The sequence below is a fragment of the Oratosquilla oratoria genome, chromosome 14 (assembly GCF_046742065.1).
Source record: "Oratosquilla oratoria isolate Oo_2021 chromosome 14, ASM4674206v1, whole genome shotgun sequence".
In the NCBI taxonomy this organism is placed as follows: Eukaryota; Metazoa; Arthropoda; class Malacostraca; order Stomatopoda; family Squillidae; genus Oratosquilla; species Oratosquilla oratoria.
The window spans coordinates 20309640-20317139 of NC_134790.1; the positions used below are offsets into that span (position 1 = coordinate 20309640).

A 7500-nucleotide genomic window follows, 5' to 3' on the forward strand; every position below is an offset into this window, starting at 1 on the left:
TCTAAGCTTCCTGAGCTCCGTCGATGAAAAGGATAGTCGGTCATTCCGAGAGAAAGAATGTTCCAGTTGGCCTCACGGAGAGCCTGCCTGAGGTTCGCCCCAGGCCTGGCTCGACGTGTTTGTGCCTCATTTGCAACACTCCTACACCCTGCACACCGGGTTAGGTGATTTTGGCAAGCCTGTCCCCGGCTTACGTGTCCAGTATAGTTGCCATGAACAGAAACCTGTGATTCAATCTCCCACGCCCACACCTACCACCAAACTCAACTAGGAAAGACCTGGATTTGGGTATACATATTAACCCAAATCCCCCAGGGGTCATGGGAGATTATACGCACCCACCACCTTGACACTAGGGGGTAACAGCCACGGTAACAGTGTCGGCCCAGGTGGTAGTTGCTTGACACAGAGCGTGCCTTACCCACAGCTTCAAGTCAATCAGCCCAATCGATTTGCTTCTCCGAGCGAAAAGGGGGCCACCCATCTTGGCATGAATAGAGGACCAAAGAGGCGTGTTTCTTGTCCCAGGGGGCCACCTCAGTGCAACCACGGCACTGGAACATCATTCAGTCTCCGGTACTCCCGTTTAGAGGCTCTGCACGGAGGCCACGCACGGCAAACACGTGGGTATGTGATGCATAATAGGGTTGGATGGCCATTGACTCAAATGTTCATCTAGCCTTTTGATGGCTTTCTTTTTCCTCCATCTGGGTGTTCAACACACCCTCCTCACTGGAGAGCCAGTTCAGTCGCCGACAATTCGACCCTGCGGCAGGTAGCACTGGATTACATGTAACCGGTAGGGCATCCGCATCACCTGGCATCGTAAAACAAATAAAACCCATTCAACAATCCTTTTCATTTTTACATCTCGTGATTAAAAGGTCACCCTGTCCCATCACACTCCTTGGATTAAAGGGTTGCAGTGAGCCAAAGCTCTTCCACAGGTGGGCCTAACAACAAGAGTTAATTTACCCCTACCTCTTCACTATATGGCCATCCCCTCCTCACCAATTCAAAATGAGTTATGAAACAGATGAGAAGAGTATCCATTCACTCCTGTCTTTTGCATATGTGTACACACACACACACACACACACACACACATTAATAATGGCATCTGTTCTCTGTACATACCTTTGTCCCTCAAGTGCGTCTTCTGTCTTCTGATGTAGTCTATTCCTCTTCTATTTTCCTATCTTCCTCCATCCCTCCTCCTCCTCCTCCTCCTCCAAAGTCGGGCCTAGTCCCTCGCAACAGGTGATTTCACGTCATGTCGGAGCAAATATTTCTGTACTAATGTTTGTACTTCCTCCCTCACACGCTGGAGCACACACCAAAGTAGTTCCCAGCCAGGCAGATAAATCATACGAGGAGAGACTAAAAGCACTGGGTCTACCAACATTGAAAGATCGAGGAAAAAAGTGGTATGAATACAGTAATCAGGTTGCTTAAGGGGACAGTCTGCATTGACATAAGGGATTTCTTGATTAGTGATAGGAAGAGTTTAAGAACAAATAAAGACTACATATCTTAAGGATGTGAAGAAATACAGTTTTCCATACAGATACATAAATACTTGGAATAGCTTACAAGGTGATATAGCCCTAGATGGAGCAATATATGAATTCAAATCTAAATATGATAATTGGAAATTAAAAATAGACCAGGTTGAAACTGTACATGGATTTGAGGTTAGGCATGATAAATTGAAGAGTAGGGAACGGGACCTGACGAGTGTTTCTCCTTTCCTGTAAAGTTCAATTAGGTCAATACAATTAAATAAACACATCCACGAATTATTCGGCGCTGGCAGCAGTAAATGGGCAGACAACGACCATAACATGTAAGGGGTGGAGGGTCACCCTGATGTCATAATCCTTCGATTCTGTGGTTAAGCTAACCACCAACACTGTCACTAACACCACAATGAACACGACCATCACCAACAGTAACACGACAATCACCAACACCAACACCACTCATACCAACAACAGCAGCAGAAACAAGGCATCATCGACGTCAGCACCTGTAGTAGCAGCACGAACAAGAACAAAAATAAGAACAAGAACAAGAACAAGAGCTCCCTTTCCCACCCACGCTTTCTCTGTGTTCACGACTCTCCTTCCACCTCCACATCCCTCTCCCCCTCCCCTCACTCCTCTCCCCCTCCCCTCACTCCTCTCCCCCTCCCCTCATCCCTCTTATTCTCCACCGCTTTATTTGTACAATCCCCACGGTTCTTGTGCTACACAGCCTAGAAAAGGTCAGGGGCAAGGTCAGTCACACCCGAGGTAGGTTAAGTGCTAAGCCGCTTAAAAGGTCAGGTCATAGGTCAGGTCAAAATGTCAGGGACACACGCCTCTTTGTAATGACCTGCAGATGGACGTGTAGGTCCTCTGATGTGTATGGTAGGTCAACAACAAGGCCATATCATTGAGCATATGTGTTGTTACTGTCAGGTCATATCATGTTAGGTTAGGTCATGGTAGTTAGTGGCCGTCAACAGTCTTAGGTCAATACGGAGGTCACAGGTGGCACTAAGTGACATGTTGACCAGTTTGGAAGTGTCAGAGGTCAAAGGAGGTCACTGAAGGTCACAAAGGTAACGAAATCCACGTGACCACGAGGCACTGTCTGCCTTTGAGAGGTCACAGGCTGGCCTCTAAAAGAACCCCAGGAGGAGGAGGAGGAGGAGGAGGAAGAAGAAGAAGAAGAGGAGGAGGAGGAGGAGGAGGGGGAAGCTGAGGAGGAGCTGGGTAATGTAAGATCTGTCAGAACGAGAGGACTCGAATAGTTCAGCTGGAATAAATGGTGCAAAGTCAGGTCAGAGAGGATATACGTCAGGGCATGCGAGGTCACCGTGAGTGGCATTACAGGTCTAACTCAAGGTCAAGGCCAGTCGAGAGGAGAGCAGAAGAGGAGAGGAGGGAAGTTCAAGGGGTCCGACTCGGATCTCGAGTTGAAGGTCAGAGGTCACGAGGGAGGAGGAGGAGGAGGAGGGGAGAGAGAGAGAGATAGAAAGAGAGGCACTGGCTCTCCTTCCCTTCTCCCTTCCCCCTCCCTCGCCACCGACTCGCCTCCTGGAAACCTTTCCAACGCTGAATAAAGTCGTCTGGCATCCGCTAACTGCCATTGGCTAAGGTAAGGTAGTTTGTTTAACTGAGAAGGTTTCGGTAACCCAAAGCAAAATCTTCAGATCTGGTCCCTCGAAATTTGGGGGGAAGGGGTTCCCTCCTCAGATGAATAAAATCACCTGGCGACAGGCAGACAAACTTGCAGGAAATGTGATGCATTGGGTCTCTCTTGTGGTACATTGGAAGCGTGCTGGTCTCGCATCCTCTCATTCACGGGTTCGAATCCCGCACTCCTCTTCGATTCCCAGCAGCGACTTTGTGTTTCCTGCCCCAGGAGTCCTCAGAGCGCGTAAAAGGGCACAGGTGACGGCTTCGGCAGCAGCTACTCAGCATCTCCTGGTGTATACTCCTTATCACCACCTTAGTGGTCCGAAGTCAGGGGCGATTAAGGTCACGCGTTTGCAGTCAAATGACGTCACGTCCGAGGTCAAAGGTCAAGTTCGGTCTCTGGCAGAGGGGAGGAGGAGGAGGAGGTAGGGGAGGAAGAGGAGGAGTAGGAGGAGGAGGCGGGTATTGTTACGAGGATATAAACAAACCAGTCGTCCGCTCGGCGAGTCTCCTTTAATGGTCAATATGTATTGACATCATCTTTATTGTCAATACTTATACTATGACAATGATGATATTGCCAGCACTTGTAGTACTGACAGTATTTTTTCCTCTTCTGCGTCTCTAGTAACATCTAAGCGTCCTAGAGATATCTTTCTAGAACATTTGGTTGCAAAATGACACGGTGAGTATTGATGAAAGGAGTTTAGTATTGTCAATAGATATTCAGTGTCTCTTGGTCACTTCACGTTCTGCCTGGGAAGGGAGTCTCCTTGGTTTGGAGTCCATATACCGATCCTCCTCCTTCCCCCCTTACCCCCTTCCCCCTTACCCCTTCCATTTCCTCTCTTCTCTTTTCCCTCCTTCCCCCTTGCCCCCCTTACCCCCTTTCCCCTTCCCCTTACTCTCTTCCCCCTTACCCCATTTCCCCCTTCTCCCTCCCCTTCTCCCATCCCCCTTTCCACCTCCCCTTCCCCCTCCCCCTTCTCCTCCCCTTCCCCTTTCCCCTTTCCTTTCCCCCTTCCCCCTCCCCTTCCCCCTTTCCCTTTCCCCATTCCCCTTCCCCTTCCCCTTCCCCATTCCCCCTTCCTCATTCCCCCTTACACCCTCCTGCCCCCTCCCCCCTTCTCTCTTCTCCCGTTTCCCCTTCCCCTCTACCCCCTTCCCCTATTCCCCCTTACCCACACTTCTCCTATTCCCATTTGCTCCCCTTCCCCCTTACCTCCTTTTCCCATTCACCCCTCCCCCCTTCCCCCTACTTCCTAAGGGTGTCTCATAGTGTGGGATGATGTTTAGAGATGAAGAGCGGCATTCCCCTGGAGACTAAAATACAGCACGACATAAGCGTGTGGGCTATACCTAGGAAAAATAGGTTGAAAACGTCCCATGTCTAAAGTGATGTTTCTTGTCCTTTTTTATTTCGATTTTCATTTAATTATGTATTAATTTACTTATTTTTTTATTATTTGATTTATTTGATTGTTTATTTACTTATTTATTTATTTATGTTTATTTTTTGTTTGTGTACTCGTCTACTTAATCTTATTCATTTACGTGTTTGTTCATGTGATCTTGTATATATTCATTTATCTATCTATTCATTCATTAATTTATTTTTTATACTTATTTGTTTATCTATTTTTGTTTGTTTGATTATTTGTTTACCTATGTCTTTATGTATTCTTATTTATCTACTAACCCGTTTTCTATTCCGAACTCTGTGCATTTCTTCTCACCAATATCAAAACAAAGGTCAATTTTAGATTCGGCACGCCTTTTTTAAGGTCGACAAATGTCAGAAGCTAGAAGGATTATAGTCCTGATTTTTTTTTTACAAAAATGAAAAGAAAAGGAAAAAACTTCCAAGTGCTCAAATCTGTTTTTTCATATATCTATTTTTCTTGACTGAGGAAGCACTTTTCCCCATCTCTGGTTATACGATTTGCAGTTCTTTAGTGGGTTTGCACAGGGGCGTCCGCAGGAAATTTTGTAGTGAAGGGGGCAAATTTGTTTGTAAGGGGGCAAATATTTTTTTGTAAGGGGGCAAATTTTTTTTTGTAAGGGGGCAAATTTGTTTGTAAGGGGGCAATTTTTTTTGTAAGGGGGCAAGTTTTTTGTAAAGGGGGCATATTTGTTTGTAAGGAGTTTTTTTTTTTGTAAAGGGGCATTTTTTTTGTAAGGGGACAAAATGTTGTGGTAAGAGGACAGTTTTTATTTGTAAGTGGGGTAAATTTGTTAATAAAGGGTAAATTGTTTTGTAAGGGGGCATTTTTATGTAAGGGGGCAAATTTGTTTGTAAGGGGTCATATTTTTTGTAAGGGGGCAATTTTTTTTGTAAGAGGGCCAATTTGTTTGGGAGGGGCAATTTTTTTTGTAAGGGGGCAAATTTGTTTGTATGGGGGCAGTTTTTTTTTTTTGTAAGGGGGCCAAAATTAAAGATATTACACATATATGGTTAATGGTATAGGGATAATTATATCAACACATTTCAGATTGGTTGCATATACATATATTTACATTATCTACATGAGGCACTTCTTGAGTTTCATCAATCATACACTGATGTTCTATAACTTAGAAATTTAACGAAATTAGACGTCACAACTGGCAAAGATATTAAACCCTGGATTTCTAGGATAGGGGGGCAAGTGGGCCCCCCTCCCCCTCCCCCCACCTACCCCTCTGGACGCCCATTCGCAGGTTTTCTTCATGTTGCTCCTAAAGGGCACATCTCCTAAACTGTTGATTTTTTTTTTCGTACCCTTAATTCGGGGTTGTATTTTTTCCGTACCTTTCTTTCAGGTTTGTATTTTTTTTCCCTCACCTTTGTATTTTTTCTTCCCTACCCTCAGGTTTTTAGTAATTTTTCTTCCTTTCTCTCTGGTTTTTCCTTCTCTTTTTTTACTCTTTCACCTCACGTTCATACACACACACACACACACACACATATATGTATATATATATATATATATATATATATATATATATGCAAAGAAATCACAAAACACACGTGATAAACTATTTTTGCAGAAACCACCGGGAAATTGAAAAAAAAAAAAAAAAAAACAGATACCGAACGATTTCGTCTATGAAGACATTTTCAAAGGTACAGAAAAGCATTACAGTAAGAAACAGTATATACATGAGAAGACAGGATATTCGGAAAGGTCCCATGTTACAAATTATCACACACAATCTTGTCAATAATAGAATTGTCCAATTTGAATAAACCCAAACTCAAGTTCATATTATTTTCAAAATTTCTTTTTATGTAACGAGATTGAATAATATTTCTACAATATTGTTACAAGAAGTAATCACTTTTGAATTTCCCCAGTCAATATTATGTCCATAATCCCTTTGGTGGACAAATAATCCACTTGACACTTGCCCCGTTCTAATACTGTATTTATGTTGATTTATTCTTTTATTTAAACCTTTGCCTGTTTGGCCTATGTAAATAAATTCACGGTTTTTACATGGTATGCTATAAATACAACCTTCTTTCCCTCATGGTGAACTTTTAATTAACAAACTCTTAATATTATTATTGTTTTAAAATACTACCTGGATACCAAATTTATTAAAAATGCTAGGAAGATTGATTAAATTTTCATGATACGGATTTGTTAACATATTTTTATAGTAAAATTGTTTGACCTGCGAAGTATCAAGAAAATATTTCCTAGCTTTAATTTTGTCTTGTCAATCAAATGTTTCGGATATATCAAATTTTCTCCAATGTCATAAATAAATTTTAATTCTTGATCCAAAAACACAGGGAAACAAATTCTATAAGCTCTTAGGAACATTGATGAAAAAAACTGAGAACTTGGTGTTTTGACTGTGATATGAGTAAAAATGAATATATGAAAGGACATTGGTTGGCTTTCTATAAACTTCAAATTTGAATATCTTCCACATCGGTGAATATTTACGTCTAAAAATGGTAAAACATTATTTTCTTCTGTCTCTACTGTGAATTTAATGGAATGCACCAAATGATTTAAATCTGAAAAAAAGTATCCAAAAGTTGATCATTAGGCCAAATGCATAAAATGTCGTCAACATACCTGTACCAAACTGCATTATTTGGAAGAATGTTTGGTAATTACTCTCTTTAAAAAAATTCCAATTACAAATTGCTAAGAATTGGAGAAAGACAATTCCCATGGCCATACCAAATGTTTGAGTATAAAAGTTTCCATTAAATTCAAACTTAGACTCTATTACACATAATTTAATTAAACTATTATTAATAATGATATTAAGAGTTTGTTAATTAAAAATTAATGTAAAAAATTATGTAAAAACT

The 7500-nt window shown here is 42.1% G+C and overlaps 1 protein-coding gene across 6 annotated transcripts in view; it reads left to right on the forward strand.

Moving 5' to 3' along the window:
• Window positions 1-7500, forward strand: part of RhoGAP100F (Rho GTPase activating protein at 100F) — a 389478-nt gene that overhangs the window by 131040 nt on the left and 250938 nt on the right. The window lies entirely within an intron of this gene.